The 12014-nt window shown below is 37.2% G+C and overlaps 1 long non-coding RNA gene across 1 annotated transcript in view; it reads right to left on the bottom strand.

Moving 5' to 3' along the window:
* Positions 1–230: 230 nt before the first annotated feature.
* LOC102159520 (uncharacterized) overlaps positions 231–12014 on the bottom strand; it is a 150855-nt gene continuing 139071 nt past the window's right edge. The window contains exon 5 of the long non-coding RNA XR_014824914.1: positions 231–801. This is a non-coding gene — a long non-coding RNA (uncharacterized LOC102159520). The remainder of the gene's footprint in view (positions 802–12014) is intronic.

Here is a 12014-nt window from a genome sequence, read left to right as displayed (position 1 = left end):
AAGAATATATTCATGCCCAGTCTAAATTATCCCTCAGAAATTTATAATCCTGTAAAAATGGACCATAAGCTCAAGTAATATTACTCAGTCCCCTCTCCAGCCCCCTTCCTTATCAAGCCCTACTTTATAGACAAAGAAATCAATGTGCAGAACATTGTATACCATTTATTAATTTAAAAAAGTCATCTATTCCAAATTCCTATGTCATTATAGACTAAATTTCTTCCATGTTTCTTTTTTAAATGGTTTTTATTAAAGTGTAGTTGATTTACAATGTTCTTTCAATTTCTGCTGTAAAGTGATCCAGTCATACATATATATACACAGGATTTTTTTTTCTCCATACTATTTCCATCATGTTCTAACCCAAGAGATTAGACTCAGTTCCTTGTGTTGTACAGTAGGACACCACTGCTTATCCATTCTAAATATAATAGTTTGCATCTAACAATTCCAAACTCTCCATCCACCCCACTCCCTTCCCCTCCCCAACCTGCAGCAAATCAAGTGTGCTCTCCTTGGCCGTGATCTGTTTCTGTTTTGTAGATAGGATCATTTGTGCCATATTTTATATACCACATATAAGTGATATCATATGGTATTTATTTTTCTCTTTCTGACTTGCTTCACTTAATATGAGAATCTCTGGTTGCATCCATGTTGCTGAAAATGGTACTATATTGTCTTTTTTATGGCTGAGTAGCATTCCATTGTATACATGTACCACTTCTTCTTAATCCATTCATTCATCTGTTGATGGACATTTAGGTTGTTTCCATGTCTTGGCTATCATGAATAGTGCTGCAATGAACATAGAGGTGCATGTGTCTTATTTATTTATTTATTTATTTATTTATTTATTTATTTATTTATTTTGTCTTTTTAAGGCCATACCCATGGCATGTGGAAGCTCCCAGGCTAGGGTCCAATCGGAGCTGCAGCTGCGGACCACAGCAATGCCAGATATGAACTGTGTCTGCAACCTACACCACAGCTCTGGCAACACCAGATCCTTAACCCACTGGGCAGGGCCAGGGATCAAACCTACATCCTCATGGATACTAGTTGGGTTCATTACCACTGAGCCACAATGGGAACTCCCACATGTATCTTTTTGAATGAAAGTTTAGTCTGGATATTTGCCCAAGAATGGGACAGATGGATCATACGCCCTCTTAACACACTAGGCAGCACGTCAGTCTCATGACCTTCCATGTTTCTTGCAAAGCAGATTTTTGCTTTAAAATAATTCTCAAGATTCCATTTCCACAAAAAAGTCCCTATATATTTTGTTAGAAAAAATATATAAAAACACATATATATACATGTGTATCTAGTTATCTACATAAATGATAGCTTAATAATCAATATTATATTGAAAATATAATACCTGTAGAGAAGTCCATATACTCTTAGAAACATCAGTAATGACCTCAATATGAATTTTAATATAAATTACTAATTCATGGCATTAACTTACCAATAATAAATGTAGCTTACCAAGGATCACTACAACTTTAACTGCTGCATTTATTGACACACTCTTTCTTTTAAATAATAAATGCATAAAACTCCAAGATTTTAATATACCTTTCAAATTATTTTCCAGAAAATAAATGGAAACAAAAAAATTCAAAAACCTTTGGAGATATTTATTTCTTTAGCAAAGTAGCAGCGTCTTTCATGTAAAAATGTCAGCAATGGGTTGTTTAATGAACATAAAGATCTTGTTTACGAACTTCTTATACCATGGAAAACACTTAGGTGTCTAAGCTTGATGGAAATTCTGATCTACTCATATACAAATGATATTTTCTATCACTTACTCCTCTTTGGTATTTTGGGTGTTTTCTCCCCATGTCATTTCACCTCACAGTTGGTTAGAAAATATTTAATGTCAAGCATCTGTCTAGTTTAGGAAATGTCATTTCCTCTGTAGCTGAGGTCATGAAATTTTGTGAAAGGAAAAGCGCCCTCAAGGTCACTTATGTGTCAGTCTAAAAATATCAACACCACTGCACATCAAAATAGTGGTTAATTCACTGATTAATTAAACTGATATTTTGATACTGCTTTTTAAAATATCAAATACGCTTATTGCCCAAGTGGGTTTAGCAAGAATTAAAGGGGCATACATTAATTATTTCTTTCTAAGATAAGACATTTTAAAATTTTAAGTGTGTAAGTTTGATAATAAAATTAATACTATTGGGATTTCCCATAGTGGCTCAGCAGGTTACAAAATCAACTAGTATCCATGAGCGTGCAGCCTCGCTCAGTGAGTTAAGGTGAGGTGTAGATCATAGATGCAGCTCAGATCTCCATTGCTGTGGCTCTGGTGTAGGCTGTCAGTGGCAATTCTTCAATTCAACCCCTAACCTGGAACTTCCATATGCCACACGTGAGACATTAAAAAGCAAAACAAACAAAAAAAATTAATATTATCCTATTGGTTAATGAAATTTAAATTATTAGAAAGGAAAGATAATAGAATAAAATCATCTATCTCCCCACTTGAAGATTTATACTATCCTGTAAACAGATTTCCCTTGTAATATGCATATGTTATAAGACACCTTCTAAAATAGAAACAGCAATGCAAAAGCTAGGAGATTGAGTAAAAGAACAATAATAAAACAGCAATCAGACTTCCCTTGTGGCTCACAACATAACTACACAGCATTGCTTCTGCAGTGGCTATGGCTTGACCCCTGGCTCCAGAAATTCCATAGCCTGCATGTGTGACCACTTGTTTAAAAAAAAATAAAAAACAAAAATAAAACAATAAAAATCTATGCAACTACAACAATTTTCCATATATGTATGTTATCAGTGTATGTCCTTGTGTGTGTATGTGTGTATGCACACATATAATATTATATATGTTATGTGGGTATTTAGAATGTGACATCAATAAAATATCTCATTAATCATTAATTGCAACTGTCTTCTTCACCAAACTTTTGAAGAATTAAAAGAAGAAGTGGTAGGAAATAGAGAAACTTTTGTAAGTTAAGCAAAGAGAAGGTAAAGAAAATGATATTAATGAAGCCAGGATAGTCCACAAATTAAATGATCAACCTCTAAATTAAAAAAAAGACATTATTTATCATATAGTTATTATTATTAATTATTTATGTTTAAAGAATTTCTTGCCATTTATATCATACATCCAGTTTTCTCTTAATGGCAATGATTTATAAAAAGTTTATTGCACGTTAGCTAAAGCAATGGTAAAATCTAGAATAATGTTTCATTATACTGAAATTTCCAGGTGCTACAATACTTGGCTTACATGATTGTATTTCAAACACAGTTCACTGTTGACTTTTCAACAAAAGGCTGCTTCTTTTTTTTTTTTTTTTTTTTTTTTTTTTGTCTTTTTTGTTGTTGTTGTTGTTGCTATTTCTTGGGCCGCTCCCGCGGCATGTGGAGGTTCCCAGGCTAGGGGTTGAATCGGAGCTGTAGCCACCGACCTATGCCAGAGCCACAGCAATGCGGGAGCCGCGGCTGCAACCTACACCACAGCTCAGGCAACGCCAGATCGTTAACCCACTGAGCAAGGGCAGGGACGGAACCCGCAACCTCATGGTTCCTAGTCGGATTCGTTAACCACTGCGCCACGACGGGAACTCCAAGGCTGCTTCTTTATGCTTATTTCTAAATCCCTTCAACTATTTTTTTTTTTTTTTGGTCTTTTTTCTTTTTTTTTTTAATGGCCTCTCCGGTGGCATATGGAGGTTCCCAGGCTAGGGGTCAAATCAGAGCTACAGCTGCTGGCCTATGCCACAACCACAGCAATGCCAGATCTGAGCCACATCTGCGACCTACACCACAGCTAATGGCAACACCATATCCTTAACCCACTGAGCGAGGCCAGGGATTGAACATATATCAAGGATGCTAGTCACATTTGTTTCCACTGAGCCACAATGGGAACCCTGATTTTATTTATTTATTTTGTTTTTTTAGGGCAGCACCCACGGCATATGTAAGTTCCCAGGTTAGGGGCTGAATCAGAGCTGTAGCTGCTAGCCACAGAAATGGCCATATCCAACCTACATCTGCAATCTACGGCACAGCTCACGCCAATGCTGGATTCCCAATGTCAGATCCCCTACCCACTGAGCAAGGCCAGGAATTGAACCCACATCCTCACGGATGCTAGTCAGATTCGTTTCCACTAAGCCAAGACAGAAACTCCCCTTCAACTATTTTTAAATAGACAGACATTCAATTATTGGTGGAACTCCATTTGCATGGCCCTGCACTAAGCAATGGGACAGGAAAGCTGAGAGTATGTAAAATATATGAAAAGGGTCTGGTCCGGAGTGACTGGTACTTAGTACATGCTCATTCCTTTCTCTCATAAAATAGACTTGCTCCCTGTTGACAAGTCTTGTCTTTCTTATCCACTGCTTTTTTTCTCTTCATCTAGCCCAATATCTGGCATAAAGAAATCAAAATATATGGGAAAACAAATCAATGAAATACGATTTAACTATGGATTTAGATTTAGAGAGCTACATTTTTTAGTCTTTTTCATGTATCTTTAAAATCATGAAAGTCAACATTTTGTCACTTCATAAATTGGTAGTTATTTTATTTTATCTTATGTATTTTAAAATTTTTTTGTCTTTTTGTCATTTCTTGGGCCACTCCCGTGGCATATGGAAGTTCTCAGGCTAGGGGTCTAATTGGAGCTGTAGCTGCCAGGCCTACGCCAGAGCCACAGCAACGTGGGATCCGAGCCACTTCTGTGACCTACACCATAGCTCACGGCAACGCCGGATCCTTAACCCACTGAGCAAGGGCAGGGATCGAACCCACAACCTCATGGTTCCTAGTCAGATTTGTTAACCACTGCGCCACAACGGGAACTCCAATTGGTAGTTATTTTAAACTGAAAAGCATTTTTAATTTATTGTCATGAAATAAATTGACTGTCTAGGCACCCCCTGAATACCATCACACATATCTGTTCGGATGTTACCCTGAGTTGGAGAATATCTGATGGAATTTTAATAGAGTTAATGAAAAGATTATGACATGCTAAGCTTTACATGATGCTAAATAATCCCAACTTTTAAAATCTGTTATTTCACAAGAAATGATTATTTAAAGGACTTACATATTGACCAACCCAAAATGAATATAGGATCTTCCATGACAAAATGGAATTTTTATCATTCTGACTGTTGTCTATATGGGGACACTGACAGGATATCTAAAATCCACAATAGGAACTTAAATTATATTTTATAAATTTGAAGACCTATAGTAATTTATTCTCAGGCATCTTTAACACTATTGCATTCACCTGCAGAAAATTTCACGACAGGAAAAACAACTGTGCAAACTATTATATATAGAATGGATAAACAACAAGGTCCTATTGTATAGTATGGGGAACAATATTCAATATCCTGTAATAAACCACAATGGAAAAGAATATGAAAAAAAGAAAAAAACAACCTGTATACACCATATTTCACTGAGTTTTGATTGAAAAACTCTTCCTGTCACAAGCTTCAGTAGACTTTATATGATGCTTTTGACTCTAAGCCAAACCATTGTTATCAAGGAATAGAGGTAATACATATTTTGGGAAAAATCTAACTGCCATATTAGAGTGATCTTCTAAATCTCAGTATCAGTCATGTCATATCCTTCTTTAAAAACTTCAGTGACTTCCTTCATCTAACAAATTAAGTCCAGTCTTATGGTATATGTTAGGATAGAGTTCAGGAGCATATATTCAAAGACCTAACTACCAAGGATTAACCAAATAACCAAACAGACATTTTACTTTTGTCATATACCAAAAGTCTGAAAGTGAAGGAAAGGTAGAATGGCTCCAAAACTACACAATGGATTAAAGGTTTTTGCTCTTTACTCATGTGAAACTTTCGTCCTCACAATTCTTGTGCCATGATTGCAAGATTGCTGCTGTAACTGTGTTTCACTCACTATTTTGCTTCATATCTCCTTGAGAAATCTGAAGCAAGAAATTTTGATAAGCTTCCATCACATCTTCTCACCTACCAGCTTCAAGACTGGATATTTTTCCCAAAACATTCTCATGTATATAGGATCTCGATCGATTTAGTCCACCAGAGAATATTGTTCTCTGTCTCTTATTATTTCCTCTCAGCAAGTAAACATGCTGTCATTCTTCCCTCTTAGTTTTTAAAAAATCTCAGGTTTGCAGCCCCTCCCCCCAATTTTATAGCATGGTTACTTGAAGAAATGACTTATGCTTCAAAACTGTTTGCAATATTTCTCTTCCCATTTTCCCTTGCCCTCAGTCAAACTAGATCTTAACTTCCACCACTCCCCTAAAATATCTTGTCAAGCTCACCAATGATCTCCACATCACCAAATTCAGTGGTCATTTTCCTGTTCCCTTCTAGCTTGTACTACAACATGTATTTGAAAGTTAAATCTGTCTGTCTATCCTCTCTGAACTATCCATGATGTACAGAACACTCCACTCTCTTAGTTTTCTTCCTACCTTACTTGCTTCTCCTTCTAAATCTCCTTTGCTAGTGTCCCTCTCAACTTGAACTCTTTACAAGGGAAAACCTTAAAACCCAGCTCTTCTCCTCTCCTATGTACACCCAGTCCTTTGATGACTTTTTGCATTCTCAGTGCTTTAACACTCTGCTTATGCGGACAGATCCAAATAAATATCTCCAATCAAGATTTCTCCCCAGTCTAAATCCAAGTGTCACTTTGACAGCTCTATGCAAATGTTAATAGTCTTCTCAAATTTTACAAGTCCCAGAGTCTCTCACGTCTACACCTTAGAAAAATAAATAACAAAAACAGACCAACAGCAGCAGCGAAAACCCTGTTTCTCCCAAATCTTTCTCATCTGGGTTTTTTTTTTTTTTTTTTTTTTTTTGTCTTTTTGCCATTTCTAGGGCCTCTCCGGTGGCATATGGAGATTCCCAGGTTAGGGGTCTATTTGGAGCTGTGGCCGCCGGCGTAGGCCAGAGCCATAGCAACCTGGGATCCAAGCCGTGTCTGCAACCTACACCATAGCTCACAGCAATGCCGGATCCTTAACCCACTGAGCAAGGCCAGGGATCAACCTGCAACCTCCTGGTTCCTAGTCAGATTCGTTAACCACTGAGCCACGACGGGAACTACTCATCTGGGTTTCTTAATAGTCATATCAACGTATCATTAATTTAGGATAAACTCTGATAATTTTCTTCAACTCCTATGTCATTCTCACATGCATATGCTCTCAGGAACCCTCCCACCTCCCATCTTCAAAATAAAAGGTACTCAGATTCTGACCACATCCCTTTACCTTTCCTCATATCCTATTGGTCTGAGTCGCTAACATGTCTCACTGATGACGCTAATTACCTCATAACCTGCCTCTTGGCCATCAACCTTGATCTCCTATAGTCTACTATCAACACAAGAGCAGAGATTCTGTTAAAAGACAAATCAGACTTTGTCATTTCTCTGCTCAAAATTTCCATTGGCTTCCAATCTCACACAGAGCAAAATGCCCCCAAAATTCTAGAGCCTCTCCCCTTTTCCAACTATTCTTGATTTTCCTTGAACACACACCCTAATGACTCATAGACACATTGCTGAATTTCCTCCCTTTTCCTCATTAGAATTAAGCTCATCCTGATTAGAGATTGTCTGTTTTATTTGTTTGTTTTTGTTTTCATTGTATTTTTAGTGCCTAGAATGGTGCCTGGTTTAGAGCAGACTCCAATAAATAATTATAAAGTAAGTAAAAATACGAATAATTCTGTTATCTGGTCACCACCAGAAGTCTTAGAAATGTTCATTTTCTTAGGTATACTATTGCTGTGAAAAAAATTAGGATTTCATTGGTAAGGAAACAGGGTGCAATGGATATGTATATAGCCAACAGTCCTTCACATGTAATCTTCTAAGAAATTGTCCAAGCCAATATTTTTTTGGCCTCCACCCCCCATCCCCACTCCAACACTTACACAATAGGACTATTTAGGTGCATCAAACAACTGGCCCTTCTTCAAGCACGAGTGATTTTTTTTTCTAAACTTTTGCTCAAGTTCTTTTTCTTTCCTGAAATTCACTCTCTGTCTCAATCCAGAGAAATCTTTGAACTTGTGTGACATTCTCTACTTCCCTTTCTGAAGAATTTATATTCAAATGTGAAGACCCAGTTCAAGTTCATTTGTTTTATTCTGAAAAGCCTGTCCATTCCCTCTGTGAGAATGATGAAACTTCCTTTCTCATGCTTCTGTTATTGTATCCATAGTGCTACATCTGTCATTTCTGATTTCTTAATTAACAAATCAGTAAGCTCTGTAAATACAGGAACTTCTCTTTTATTAATTTATTAATTTTATACCAAAATTTGTTTTTATGTGACCTCATTTTTTCTTCAAATAAGTGAACGAATGTGAATTTTGAAAGAGTAAATTTTTTAAAAATATGTTAGAGTAATTCCATCTCTAACACAGATTTTAAATACAGATTTTTCTTTTTAGAGTGATTTAAGGCTTTAAAGTCAGAGGCAAACAATGTTTTTGCCTTTGCCCCATATCAAAATTTTCACTTTTCTCTTCTTAGGTCTTCTACATATTCCCCTTTCTCTTTCCCCTTAGTTTCCATTATCATTCACGTCCACTACCGCACTACTTAAATCTTAGATTCATGAGCAAGAACTTATAAAGAATATGATGCACTAGACTAAGCTAGACGAAACTATGCATAGTTTTTTAAAGAACCCTAAGGAGTTCCCTAGTGGCCTGGCAGTTAAGGATCCAGTGTTGTCACTGCTGTGGATCAGGTTCAATCTCTGGCCCAGAAAATTCTCCATGCTGTGGGTATGGCCAAAAATATCAAATTAAAAAATAAGTTAATTGGGGTGGAACTCATTGTTCCAATACCATTCAACTAGTATAATAGTTGGTACATAGCAATAACTAGATAGTAAATATCTGTAGGGTGAATAACATAATGAAGCAAAATTAATATAAAACAAGAAACACAGTTAAGTATTTAGGGAATTCATGACATGGATTGGTGATATGATATGTTAACAGTAGCATATCAAGGCAACAGTCATTGAATGGTGTGGGAAGAATTATTTTTTTTTTTTTTGCACCTGCAGCATATGGAGGTTCCCAGGCTAGGGGTCAAATCAGATCTGTAGCTGCTGGGCTATGACACAGCCACAGCCACAGCAATGCAGAATCCGAGCCATGAGTGAGACTTACAACACAGCTCATGGCAATGCCAGATCCTTAACCCTCTTAGTAAGGCCAGGGATAAAACCTGCATCCTTATGGTACTAGTCAGATTCATTTCTGCTGAGCTACGATGAAAACTTTTTTTTTGGAGGGGGAAAACCCTTTAAAAAGAGATATTGAAGGCAACTTCACAATTTATTTCAAATTTCATTTAATCCATAAATGGATTTTAAAATTAAGGTAGGGGGAGTTCCCGTCGTGGCGCAGTGGTTAATGAATCCGACTAGGAACCATGAGGTTGCGGGTTCCGTTCCTGCCCTTGCTCAGTGGGTTAACGATCTGGCGTTGCCGTGAGCTGTGGTGTAGGTTGCAGACGCGGCTCAGATCCCGCGTCACTGTGGCTCTGGCGTAGGCCGGTGGCTACAGCTCCGATTCAACCCCTAGCCTGGGAACCTCCATATGCCGCAGGAGCGGCCCAAGAAATAGCAACAACAACAACAACAACAAAAGACAAAAAAAAAAAAATAATAAAATAAAATAAAATTAAGGTAAAAAATAAGATATTGAAATTAGGAAAAAATAAGTGAATTTATGCTGTTTTGACACATTCTAGAAGAGAAGAATAAATGAAAAATTAAATATTTTTATTAGACAGGTGTAAGTACTACAAAGAAAAATAAAAGAAGGAAAGGAAATTGGAATTATCAGATTATCTCTAGAAGAATAATAAGAAAATGTTTAACCAGTGGCGTTCTATCCACATGGTAGGGATGCTTCCTCTTTACCTTTATGCATTACCAATTGTTTATAATGCATTATTTACACAAGAAACCATTTTATTTCTTTTTTAATAAGGAGGAATTCAGATATAAAACATACAAGCAAATAAAATTTTTAAATTTCATTGTCATAGTTTTCTATGGGCTTGAGGTTATCCTAAAATGAGATGATTTTCTAAGAATGGGGGGAGTGTCACTGACTTGAGGAAACTTAAGGAAAAAAAAAATCAAGGCAACATATTAGTGTGAAAGAGTGGCAGAACAAGCAAATCTTCCCAAACCATCAATTATGCCATGTTATTTTCTAACTGAAATTACTAACTTCAGTAATTTCATCATTTTAGTTTCTATTCCTCACAACTGTCCACACTAAGATGGGTGCTAAGTAGTGGCTTTTAATCTTACAAATATTTCAGTTTTCTCTTGCTATCTCTTACTTGAACCTAGAAACAGGTACCACCTTTGAAACCTAACATCCAATGCAGTGATTTGCTTATAATTGTTTAAGAGCTGGTTCTCTATGGGTTCTTTTCAGAAGAAGGGAACCTTAATTTGTACCATTTCCTCTTTTCTACAGTGTAAATACTCTCATCATGTCTGGTTTCCCACAGGTGGGAAGAGATAAGCATAACAGGGAACTACATCAAACCAGTTTCCACACACATTAAGCCAAATCTTCCAACATCCATGCACTTCACACATTTAGCCTCTTCTTCTACTGTTCTACACAGGAACTTTCTGCTCAAGCTAAATCACAACATCCTTTACATGCTGACTTTGTTCTCTGTGTCCACGCAGCTTCCCTTGCTGGGGTTATATGACAGCGGCCTCTCTATCTATATACTACCCATGGTTCCACATATTACAATAGTTCTAAGCTGTATTCAGATTCACCCATGTCACAAGATGAAGTTTTATTTGCTCCCCTATTTCTCAGTGATGTTTCCTTCTTTAGATGTCCTCCAGTTTAGATTTCTTAAGCACTTTTGTGTTAGGCACAAAGATCAGAGTCTGCATAAGGCAAACCAAACAACTACAGATCATGCCCTTATAAAACATTCTTGATCTGACTTGACCTGACAGAACAGCTGATGACACTGATGAGAGGGCCACAGAGACCTCGGATGGAAGAGAATGTCGGGAGGAGAGATAGGAGCCATGCAAGAACTGAGGCTGACCAAGGGCTCTGGTCAGAACACTTATTTGGGCCAATGCAGAAAAGACTTGGTAGAAGTGTCCATGGAGCTGAAAGCCAGGAAGGAGTTAATCAGGATTGAAGGGGCCTGACAGTAGCTCACCTAGGATCAGATTAAGAAGGCTCCCCACATCTCCTTTAACCTGCCTTCCGAATTCAAAAGTCGGAGTTCCTGTTGTGGCTCAGGGGAAACCAATTCCACTAGGAACCATGAGGTTGTGGGTTCGATCCCTGGCCTCACTCAGTGGGTTAAGGATCTGGCGTTGCTGTGAGCTGTGGTGTAAGTTGCAGTCATGGCTGGGATCCTGCATTGCTGTGGCAGTGGTGTAGGCTGGCAGCTGTATCTCTGATTAGACCTCAAGCTTAGGAACCTCCATATGCCACAAGTGAGGCCTGAAAAAAGCAAAAAACAAACAAAAAAATTCAGAAGTCTAAAATGATGACTTTCATTTCTTCTCACAAAATCAACATCCTCAAAAAACTGGATATTAACAAACTTACATCATTCCATTAATGATAATGAATCAAAAGGGTTAGGGGCAATAGTAGGGTTTTAAACAATCAATAGGTAAATTCATATTTATAGGCATCTTCCTCGCAAAGATCTATTTCATCGGCCAACACAAGCCTCCCAACCTCTCTGTCATTCACAGTCTCACTTTTAACATCTTTTATGGCTTTACTTAGAAGAACAGAAAGGTAGAAGTGTTTGGAGAAAAAAAAAAATTATCCATTATAGCTAGAAAAATCCTGATAGCTTACAAAAAGTATAAAAAGAAATCAGTTTGAAACTATTAAGCTTCCATTTTCACAGCAACACGATTT

Source organism: Sus scrofa, chromosome 13 (genome assembly GCF_054392235.1).
Source record: "Sus scrofa isolate SSC_HxYL_T2T_F1_AM1 chromosome 13, Sscrofa_HxYL_maternal_Yorkshire_Landrace_v2.0, whole genome shotgun sequence".
NCBI classification, from domain to species: Eukaryota; Metazoa; Chordata; class Mammalia; order Artiodactyla; family Suidae; genus Sus; species Sus scrofa.
The sequence above is the reverse complement of the archived record's forward strand: the minus strand, read 5'-3'. Positions and strand labels throughout refer to the sequence as shown.